Below are 10,732 nucleotides of genomic sequence, written 5' to 3'. Positions count from 1 at the left end.
TTTTATATTCATATGCTGTTCAGAAAAATAAGTATCTAATTGGAAAAATGTACATGAGTGCCCTTTCAGGTTGGGAAAACAAATTCTGAAAACCTTTGGTGCATGAGCTGTTTACATCATGCTCAAAAAGCATCATACTCATTGCCATCTTAGTTTATTTGGACCTATCACCTAACACTAGAATGCTTGGTTAGTAGGCTTCATCCTAAATTGTGTAGCTGCAGTGCAAAAACACACAGTGCTAATTAACAGACTAATAAAATAACAGAAACAAAAACTGAAACACAAATTTCTTTGATAGTCTCTAACACAAAGAGACTTTTATGTGCCATTTATAGCCCACGATGCTATGGACTATAGTTCCACTAAAAAATATCCAGATGATGGATAATTAAAAAAAAAAATCACCACCATATTGTTGTTATGAAGTGGGAAAATATCCATAGACATCAGGCTGTAAAGCATGACTTTTAGTGCTATAAAGATAGACATTTTATGGGGATGACTCACGTTCAGAGCCTCATTTTTCAGCCCTGTAGATTCCCTTCACAAATTATAAAACGTATATATTAACAGTAAACCTGATAAGTCAGACGAAGTAATATGAAGACATCTATTAAATATTGCTGAAACACTCTGAGCCATAAAACACATCATCTTTCCCACATCCATGTTGTTTTTATTATTAAAAGCACAAACACAACAGAGTCAGTGGAACAACTTCCCAAATCAGGAAATACAACCATCCAAGGAGCACACAAATGCAGGGTGGGTCACTGGACGAGTTGTATAGTGGCTCATGGAGGCATTCTGTTATCTTCTATCTCCATTTCAGTGTATTTATTTCTTTACTCTGCCCAGGCTACGTGTGTGTAAATAGTAAAAGGCCTCTGTCATTTCATGCAATGCTCTATGTTAGAGGTGGCTTTTGGTGTCCTAGGGCAGTTTCCATGGCTCTTCTCCCCTCACAACAACTCACTTTTTTTCTTATCTTATTATATTCAGTATTTCCTGCTTTATGTTGGACATTGGTTACTCAGTTCCAAAACAGCTCCAGACCTTCGCACTCCCCCCACCTCACAGTTCTCTGCCTGGATGAGGTTGGACAGAAATGCAGTTTTTTTTTCTTACTCTGATAACAATGTCATTTTTGTTTGCCAAAAGTTCAGCTTTGGCTCATGGCAGTGTTCACTGGGATAAATCCAGGAACACTTTTGTTCAATGGCTGTCTCTCTGCGGCCTCTGTGACAGCAGATGTGCATACGTGCAGAATACTGTGAGGCTGCAGTTTTGTCACACTGGAATCTGAATCGTGAACAACACGGACTAAGAATTTCCTGTTTGTGCGTAATATGATTTCATTGAAGCCTGTGCAGAATTCTCAGAAATCTCTTTTCTGTTAAGGACACATTCACACAGTTGGTTAACTGTACTAAATAAGATGGCCTTAAGCCCATTTCTAAATGCTATTACTATATAATAACTGGATTACTTGTCTTCAAGTATCTGCTTTCATAAAAAGAAAAAGGTCGTATAGCTATAGCTTTAGTCTTTAATAGAAAAAAGCTATGCTGGTTGCCAGTTCTTTACACAGCTTGGTGAAGATGAAGGTCAGAAGATATTTATTTAGAAATCCAAGTATTAAATATATCATCAGCATTCTTATAGCTACATAAATGTACTGACATTAATAAAAGTTTTTTTTTTTCATTTGCCATGAGCAGGGTGATTTAGCACAGCTGCAGGCTAAATATAACCATTTCTCTTTTGTTTGCCGTGTGTTTAATCGATTTGCGACAGAGAAATGAATAGCTATCGAGCTGACAGTGCCCTGATTGAGAGAGATAAAAGTGCCCAAAATAATTATCATTTCTACAGATTAATGGAGTAATGAACATCTGAAACATTTATTTCCACTCCCTCAAGAAACAGAATCATGTTCAGTCGGCTCTTGTGGAAACATCAGGGTTTGTTTCTTTTTATTGTATTTTGCTTCACTGCCAGACTGGATTGTTTCACTTCAAAGACAGCTGAGCGGAGAGAGTCGGAGAGAGACAGAAAGACGTTCATTCCCACTGTTCATTAACGCTGATAAGACATTTTCTTTGGGGGGAATAGGAGACCCTGACTGGTGGGAGACTGATTTGATTACAGAATTGAAAAATTAGAACATCTGACACCCAGCTGGGGCTGGCATCTGGATGATGCTGAAAAGGATGCTTGGAGCTGTAAAACAAAAATCCGAAAGTCAACAGTTTTATACTCGACATAAAGGGGAGCTGACACAGATATGTGATTATTTTATTTATAATTCATATTAAAATTGGAAAAATTAAGCCCATTCTAAGTAAAAAAAATATCAAGAGCTCACATTCAAGGATTAAGAGGAAGTGGGGAAAAAGATAAAGCTGCATTTTATTGAATTTTTGGCCACATGGGGACATCAAAACAAGATATTTACAGTGATGTGACAAAGAAAGTTTTCTCAGGACTCTCTGCGGTCCCGTTAAAAACGAAGTACACCTCATGATTCAGTGGCTTGTGGAACTGCTTTTAGCACCAGTAACTTGGAGTAGTTGTTTTCTGTGACTTCATCACTCTCATTGTGGAGGAATTTTGGCCCACTCTACTTTACAACATTGCTTCAGTTCATTGAGGTACGCGGGCATTTGTTTATGCAGGTCCCACCACAGCCTTTCAGTCACACTGAGGTCTGGACTTTGACTGGGCCGCTGCAACACCTTGGTTCTTTTCTTTTTCTGCCATTCTGATTCAAATACTTTGGTATACAGCGGACTCACCTGTGGCTCCAAAATAAGTCCAAATCATCACCCCCTCCACCACCATGCTTGACAGTTAGTATGAGGTGTTTACACTGATATGCTGTGTTTGGTTCTCACCAAACATGGTGCTGTACATTATAGCCAATCGCCTCCACTTTGCTCTCATCTGTCCAAAGGACACTGCTCTGGTTCAAATCTACTGGCTGACATGCACGGGTTAGGTTCATTAGGTTCATTCTAAACAGGCCATAAGCGTGAATGTCTGTCTCTATGTGTCAGCCCTGTGAGAGACTGGTGACCCCTATGATGGCTGAGATAGGTTCTAGCCCCACACTGACCTCAACTGGGTAAGCAGAAGAAAATGGACAATTAATATTCATTGGTCAATAATTATAGATAATATTTAGCTGATTTTTAGCAGATTTTTCCCTTGGGAGCTAGTGGAGACCAGAAACCAGAATGGGGTTAAAAGTTAAATGAATATTGGACATATTAATCAAAAATAAACTGAATATATTCCATCTAGATGATTTTGCTGCTTTGTGCATAAATAACTCTCTGCTTCACCAAGTGGCCAGAGAAAAACAAAAAAAATAATCAATTACTGCAGCTTTAATTCACATGCTGGGATAACATTTTTTTTTAAACTAAATGTTCCATTATATATACACACACACATGCAAAAAGGAAAAGGAAAGAAGAAAACGAGTGTGAAGGCACTGCAGAGCCACACCAATGTGCTTTACAGACTCTCATTCCCAGTGTCCATGGCAACAAGAGCCTTGGAGACTTGTACTGGGGTAGAGGAGGGTCAGCCATTGCAGGGTTTCTCTGTCACGTCCTCGCTGATGCTGATTCTTCATTCTCTGTGTTTTTCACCTGACTGACAGTCTTGATGAGGAGCGAGAGGATCGTCATAAAGTGCGGCCCATCTCAGCATGTCCGTCCACCCAACCTGTCAACCACCCAACGCTGTTCCTTCAACTCTCTTCAAACAGATTCATATTGGAGATGATGACCTCTCCCTGGAGACATCTGATATTTGAAAGTGGCTGTGTGCACTTGCTGCTATGTTGGATTGGTTGTAAATCTCCTTGCAGTCCTTTTCAGTTTCTCTGACATTCCAACACAAACAAGGAACATCATATGTCTGATATAGACTTGCTACACTGTGTGCATATGAACGCTACAGCTACGCTAACTCTACAGCTTTGCAAATATTGTAGAGTCCCATAGTCCATGAGCATCCCTGACAAAATGAAAAATGGCTTCACTGGGCTCCTATTAGGCTTGACCTTCATCATCATAACCAATAAAAAAAGATTAGAAGGGAGGTCTTAGGGGTCTTAGAATAGTCTATGTTGGGGTCAAAAACATCAGAAACACTCTCATTATGTATTCACTTGACATGGCAAGTCACGCTATAACAGAGAGAACACTAACACTCTGACAAAAAAGTGCATAATTAGCCCCAAATTTGTGTTGTTTAGGAAAACACACACACACACACACCAGAGCTGTCCTCACACCATCATCACCTGCCATGTAGCTGTGAAGCACCAGGTCTCACCACTGACACAACAGCATCACCCACACATCCAGAAATCGAGGATACACACATACATAGAGTCATTATTTCTACTGAACCATGCTAGTCTTCATTCCATTTTATGGCCCGTGACTGATGTGAAAAGATATCGTAATATGGTAATAACAGAATATTTCCTTCTGCTTCTGGGGGCAGGATTGGCATCATTTTACATTTCAATTTTAAATAGAGCTGTCAGCTGGGCTCCATAGAGGTGAACACAAAAACCCAGAATGGACGCTCTCGAGCCACAAAGATTTTGGCAGGTTGGTCCACCACTTTAGTCCCAAGTGAAATATGTCAGCAGCTGCATGAAATAAAAGTTCATGCAGAGATTCACTGTCCACAGGGGATGAAACTATTTGATATTAGTGATCCTCTGATCCTGTTTTAGAATGAAATGACTCCACAGCTATGTGAAAAGGTAATTTGGCACTAGGTATGTGGCAGTATACAGGTATGGTGACAGCTGTAATATTTTTTTAAAATGAAAATCTGATGCAGATACAGAAGTTAAAATATCCAAATTTACAGCATTAAAGAGCATGTTTACATCCTGATACAATAAACAGCTTTGGTATCCTTATCAGTGTGGATGCTGGTAAAGCTTAAGGCAGGGGATGGGTGTCTGCTTTGGCACGGATCCCAATGCAGACAGCTGTAGCCTCAACTCCACTAATTCAAGGCACAAAATTTGACCTCCGTTGTGTTTGTGCTGTTGGTGCATTTTACTAAATTGTCTTTGCTGTGTGGTTCACTGTATCCAAGCAGTGTTTTTCAGTTTTGGTAACTGAAATAGTAATTTTTTACTAGACTGTTGCTTAACGCTAATATTAGTGGCCAACTCAATGCCACTTTGTTGGGTACGCCTGTTCAGCTGTTCATCAATGCTAATATCTGATTAGCCAATCACATGCCAGAGAGGCTGGTCTTTCAGAAAGTGCTGATCTGTTGGGATTTTTCATCTCTGGGGTTTACAGAGAATGGTCTAAAAAAAGAGAAAATATCCAGTGACTGGAGGTTCTCTCTCTTTTAGGCCCATCATTTCTTCTTTTGCCCTCAACTTGTCCAGTTTCCTCAGATTTTTTTTTAAAGAATATCCTGCGCATCCTGGCTAATAGCTCTTTGGGAAACACTTTGCTGGTGTAAAAATGCTATATTTATGCCTGTTATACTGCTATCTTTGGCACGGTAGAGTCAACAACAAAAAGGGAACAAATTGCGTTTACAGATTTTTACTGATCATGTAAGATTATTAATGTTATTTGTGCATTGGTGTCATTAAAATTTTCAGCTGTTGTTCTGCTTTGCTCTCAAAGGAAAGGGAGCTTTATGTGAAAAAGTGGAAGGCTTCATACACCCCAAACTGGCATGTAGGCAGTGAAGTGTGTGAAAATGACAAACACCAAATATAACGGCACAAATAAAAATCAATCAAGTCAAAACAACATCAACAATTTCACCACAGTTTTACGGATGCCTGAACACCAATCATGTGTCGCTTCTCTTTGTGTCAACCAATTCTGTTGTTCTGCACATTTTCCTTTTCTTTGACATGAACAATAGCACAACAAAAAAAAAAAAATTCAGGAGTGTTACATTTTATTTGGTCTTAATCTCTTTTTAAGCTTTTTTCCTTTTTTTTTTTTTCTCCACAGGTTAAAACCCATTTTAATAGTCAAGAGAAATAAAAACATTTTCACATACTGTATACAGAAATAATCCTCTTGTGCACAATAAAAACAGTTGATTAGGCCCAGCCCAGTGCGAGATTTCACAAAAATGCAACGAGAATGAATTTTCAAAGCCCAACGACTGCAAAACCTCTAACTCACAGGAGCAGAGACACTTTTGAGAGAGATGTAAAAATGGCTGCCAGGGCAATGCAACAGTTGTGTTATCACATCACCTAGGTTATAAAACACACAATAGACACGGAAATGAATCGGGAACAATTACAAAAATAGCAAATAGATACAAAGGCAGAGAGGTGGTTCAGCTTGTCTGCTACCTTAAGGTACTTACAAACACCTCCTCTCCATCTAGCAGTTTATGCACATCATAAAGATTCAGTATGGGTGCCCCAAGGGGACATTCGGTTGCAATTGAAGCGTAGGATTTTGCTGCAGTGTACACAAGGAAATGGAGATCAAGCTCTAACAGGCACATTTCTCAGGCTTTTCAGCAACAGAGACAAAATACTAGGGCTAGCAGAGAAATCAGTTTGATGCAGATTTGGTTGACTACGAGAACTGGAATGTAACGTTGATCTGTCTCACGTGAAGCACCCATACATCTTAAATACTCCAGTGAAAACCTATAAAATGCTTTGTTCATATGAAGCACTCACTCCATCATCCTAATGTGGACTGTCTCCATGGCCATCTTGAGAGAGAAATAGTTTTAATCCAGTGTGTAAAAAAGATGGCCATATATAAATATCCACATTTCCCCCATATATAAATTTCGTGAACGTCCTTAGCTGGCTGGCAGGAAGCTGTCAGAATGTCTTTTCACAGTACTGTGATGCTGTGAGTGGGAGAGATTTGACCACTGAGTCACGGGGATTTGTACCATCTAAACTGTTTCAAATTGCCTTCAGTCATTTAAGCCCAACCGTGAGCACCTGAAAGAGACCACCTACTGTTAAATACCCTCGAGCCTCAGGATAATAATTTCTGTCTCAGAAGACGTTAACCAGGTTAAACCTCAACAGTTTAGTCACTTATGTAAAATGTTAACATCGATTGGTTCCAAAATGAAGACACCTTTGACAGCACTAAAGGTGTCACTTCTCTTTTAAACTTAAATGTCACCGTTTGATCTACAATGCTGGAAGTTTCTTTTTTTTTTTAAGCATTCTTTCTACGTTGTTTTAGCCACTGCCAAAAGCTAAAGTCCAAACTAGCCCCCCCCCCCCCCCCCCCCCCCCCCCCCCTCCCCATTTCACGTGTCCTCAGATGTCTACAGAGGTCAGCAGAAGTCACAATTTTCCAAAACAGAACTTTGCAAATTCATGCCACTTGTTATTTTAGAAAGACTTGTGCTTAGCTGTCCTTTGAAACAATGGCTAATGGATAAAAAGCTGGGGCTGCAGCTAACACAACAGTTGACTTTATTCAAATTTGTTTGGTTTTTTCATCTCTGAAAAAAGTCTGAATAAAATTACATCTATTTTTGTAGTCTAAAGAAATGGTTATTGTCATATAATGCTTATAGTTTTGTGTTTTTATCATTTTGGTATAAAAGAAAGAAAGAAAAGAAATAGAACAGACAGACAACGTGCTCGGGCCACCAGACAGCCAGCCACTTGTTTAGGGTCAATGTCATAACATTAACCCCTTTCTATTAGTAAAAGTACAATCTTATAGTTTCCACCCAGATTAGATTAAGTCTTTACATGTAGTTACCCTATGCATCCTGATATTTAGTAAGCCATCATACGACTATGACGAAGATGCCAAAACTATCAGCCATTCCTTTAATCATAAAATGCTACCAAGTATAAATAAAAAAAATTCAAACTCTCACTTTTTATATTTAAGACACACGGGCGCTCTACTCGACCAACTAATTTGCAGCACACATTTGGCGCTGTAGAAACATAATTTACAGGCTGCACAGCTTTTATTTGAGGAAGATCACGAGGTAATTGTGTGTCAATAGCAAGACGGAACAATAATCACAACCACAGGGCTGCTTTATGCCGCTGAGTGGAGGGAAGGCGTGAGTATGTGGGCCTTGGACTTAATAACCTCATAAATAAAATTCTGGTTTACTTTCTATACAGAGGCATGAACTGGTCTTTCTTTCATTTCTCCTATTCACAGGGTTTTTCTTTTTACTGAAAAAGGACAGCAGTTGGTGGCCTTGAGAGCACAGACTGAAAAGAATTAGGAATAATATTCAGTTTCAGAGGCTGAGCGTTAGCTCGCACACCTGGCGGCGCCTGTCACAGACAGACACATCAGTATTGGGATGTGCTATACCTGTACAGTTGATGAAAGGTCATTTTTGATCATTTTGCCTCGCCCGATTAAGGCCAAACAAAGGCCTGGGCAGGTGTTTCAGTTTAATATGAGCCAGAGCGAGCAATAATGTGTGTCTGGCACTGACAGCTAGCTGGGAGACAACTGAGCAAGGGTGAAAACCGGGTACATTTGTAACATCCACTTAATTGAGCACAAACAAGCAAAAGCAGCAAAGATAAATGGAGTGAAAGCCACTGAAATGCCAGGCCATCTATTTTATCGTTTCAGAATGTGCTCCACTGACCTGCCAAGGTAAAATTTCATCAATAAAGCAAATACAACACATGTTCAGCCCGAGTTTTTCCATCCAGCCTTATTGAACCATTCTCCAATTTGCTTGGTAACCATGAAGGAGAGAAAACATGCTTTAACTGGAGCTGCAGCAATTTAAGAAACAGTCAATTCTTTACTGGACCTCTTGACTTTCTTCAAGTCAAACTCCAAAAGGGTATGCTTGAACACTGCTCTGCCACTGTAAAGTAATCACTTCAATTCATGCACTCAGACTAATTGAGTTTTTCAATCCCATATAGCTTTCTAACTTTACCTAGAACAAAGCGCAGTAATAATATTCAGCCTTTCCCCACCATAGGGTAACTCTACATGTAAAGACTTAATTCATAAGTGCCTGGCACTACTATTTATAAAGCTATTACTGATGTCTCACTGTCCCTAAATAGTATTAGTCCCATGGAAGTCTTTACATAGTTACTGCTACAGCTGAATCAGTGGTTTAATCAACGTAAAACAGGTAATAAGTATGCATGTAAACACATCTGCTGCTCACAAAGCCAAATTAAGCTTGTGAGTGTAAGTGTAAGCCAAATGAATGGTCACATTACACAGCACATTCCACTGTTCCTCCTTCAATAAGGGTTATTTTTTTCCCATCTGCACAATGGCTTTGATTTTTCACCTTTAAAATTCTAAAACAATACCACCACTCACAAGTGGCCTGTTGGCTTGATGAGGGTCAGGGCCTTAGGGATTCTCCATTGTGCCATCTCATTAGATTTTATTCATGTAATAACCAGTTGCCATTCAATGATTAGGGGTAATGGTCTGAGCTTGAACTTTGAAAATCATCAAATCAAGTCTGCTCCCTGAAACTGAGGGGCTCCAAGTAGATTACTGGTGGCCAGATATAGGTCTTGCCTGTAGAGATTTTAATTCCTTTCTCCCTGTCAGTCTGTACTCAGGGCAGTGATTTCCAATGACTGATGGGAAGATGCCTGAAAGAGCAGAGCATCACAATCAACTCATCAAGACTTTCTTATTGGAGTGCTGGCTGTCAGCGCTGGCAGATAAATGGCAGCTATGGTTTCTAAATCTGACAGCCAAAACCTAGAATCAGATGTGTCCCGACCACAAAAGGCTTCCTAAAACATGTCCCTTTTATTGCCCTCAGTGGGCAAACTATACATCTATCAAATTCAGATTACGCATTAACAACTGAAGGAGGAGATTTTGTCTATGTACAAGTATTCCACGTGCAGCCTAAATAATTTATTACCTGAAAGATTTCTAACCACCTTAAGAATTTATTACCAGGAGGAAAAACATTGTGTCCCACTGTGACTACAGGTAACAATGTAGTCATTGTTGTAAAGCACAGTGACTGCAGTTATTGCAAATAATATTTTACGTCACTGTACACACGCTTGATGGTGAAGGCCAAATTGTGTTTTTCATTATCGGGACAGAGAAAATTAAAGTCTAGCTCCAAGAGAACATGCAGACGTGACATGAGTGGCAGGCTGAAGTGAGTGCTTGGCACACGGACAATCTGTGACAGAAATAACCTGCCAGACGTTTCAATCATCTCGATTTCCTTCGTCTATATTTTTTTTTCTTTTTTTGGGGGGGGGTGGGGGCTCACAGAGCATCTGCTGAAAATAACAGCCACCCAAGTGTAATGACTCAGAAGATAGCTGTTGTGACTTTGTGGTGTGTTGACATGAACAGATGAGGCAATAACTCGCCACTTGTCATGTCTTTAAAATGTCAGTGGGGAGGACAAGAGAGCAGAGAAAGGTGGAGAACACTGCTGAAGGATAAACAATTTTCTATACTCATAGATTTGTTCGGCATGAAGAAGATTCGTGTCCAGGTGATGGCAGGTGAGTTGCTCGGTTGGACGACAGGTCAACGTCAAGCTTTAGACAAGCAAGCTGTCTAACACTGCTCGGGTAAGCCTGTCAGATTTGGAACGGTGACCTATATGTAATTGCTTTTACCTGTGAATTCAGAACAGTGGAACTCTGCAGCCCTCCAGGGACTACACGGACATTTACATGAAAAACTGCAGCTTGGTTAAACTCAGCCTGTGT

Source organism: Archocentrus centrarchus (genome assembly GCF_007364275.1).
Source record: "Archocentrus centrarchus isolate MPI-CPG fArcCen1 chromosome 18 unlocalized genomic scaffold, fArcCen1 scaffold_23_ctg1, whole genome shotgun sequence".
Lineage (NCBI taxonomy): Eukaryota > Metazoa > Chordata > Actinopteri > Cichliformes > Cichlidae > Archocentrus > Archocentrus centrarchus.
Note: the sequence above shows the minus strand (reverse complement) of the source record.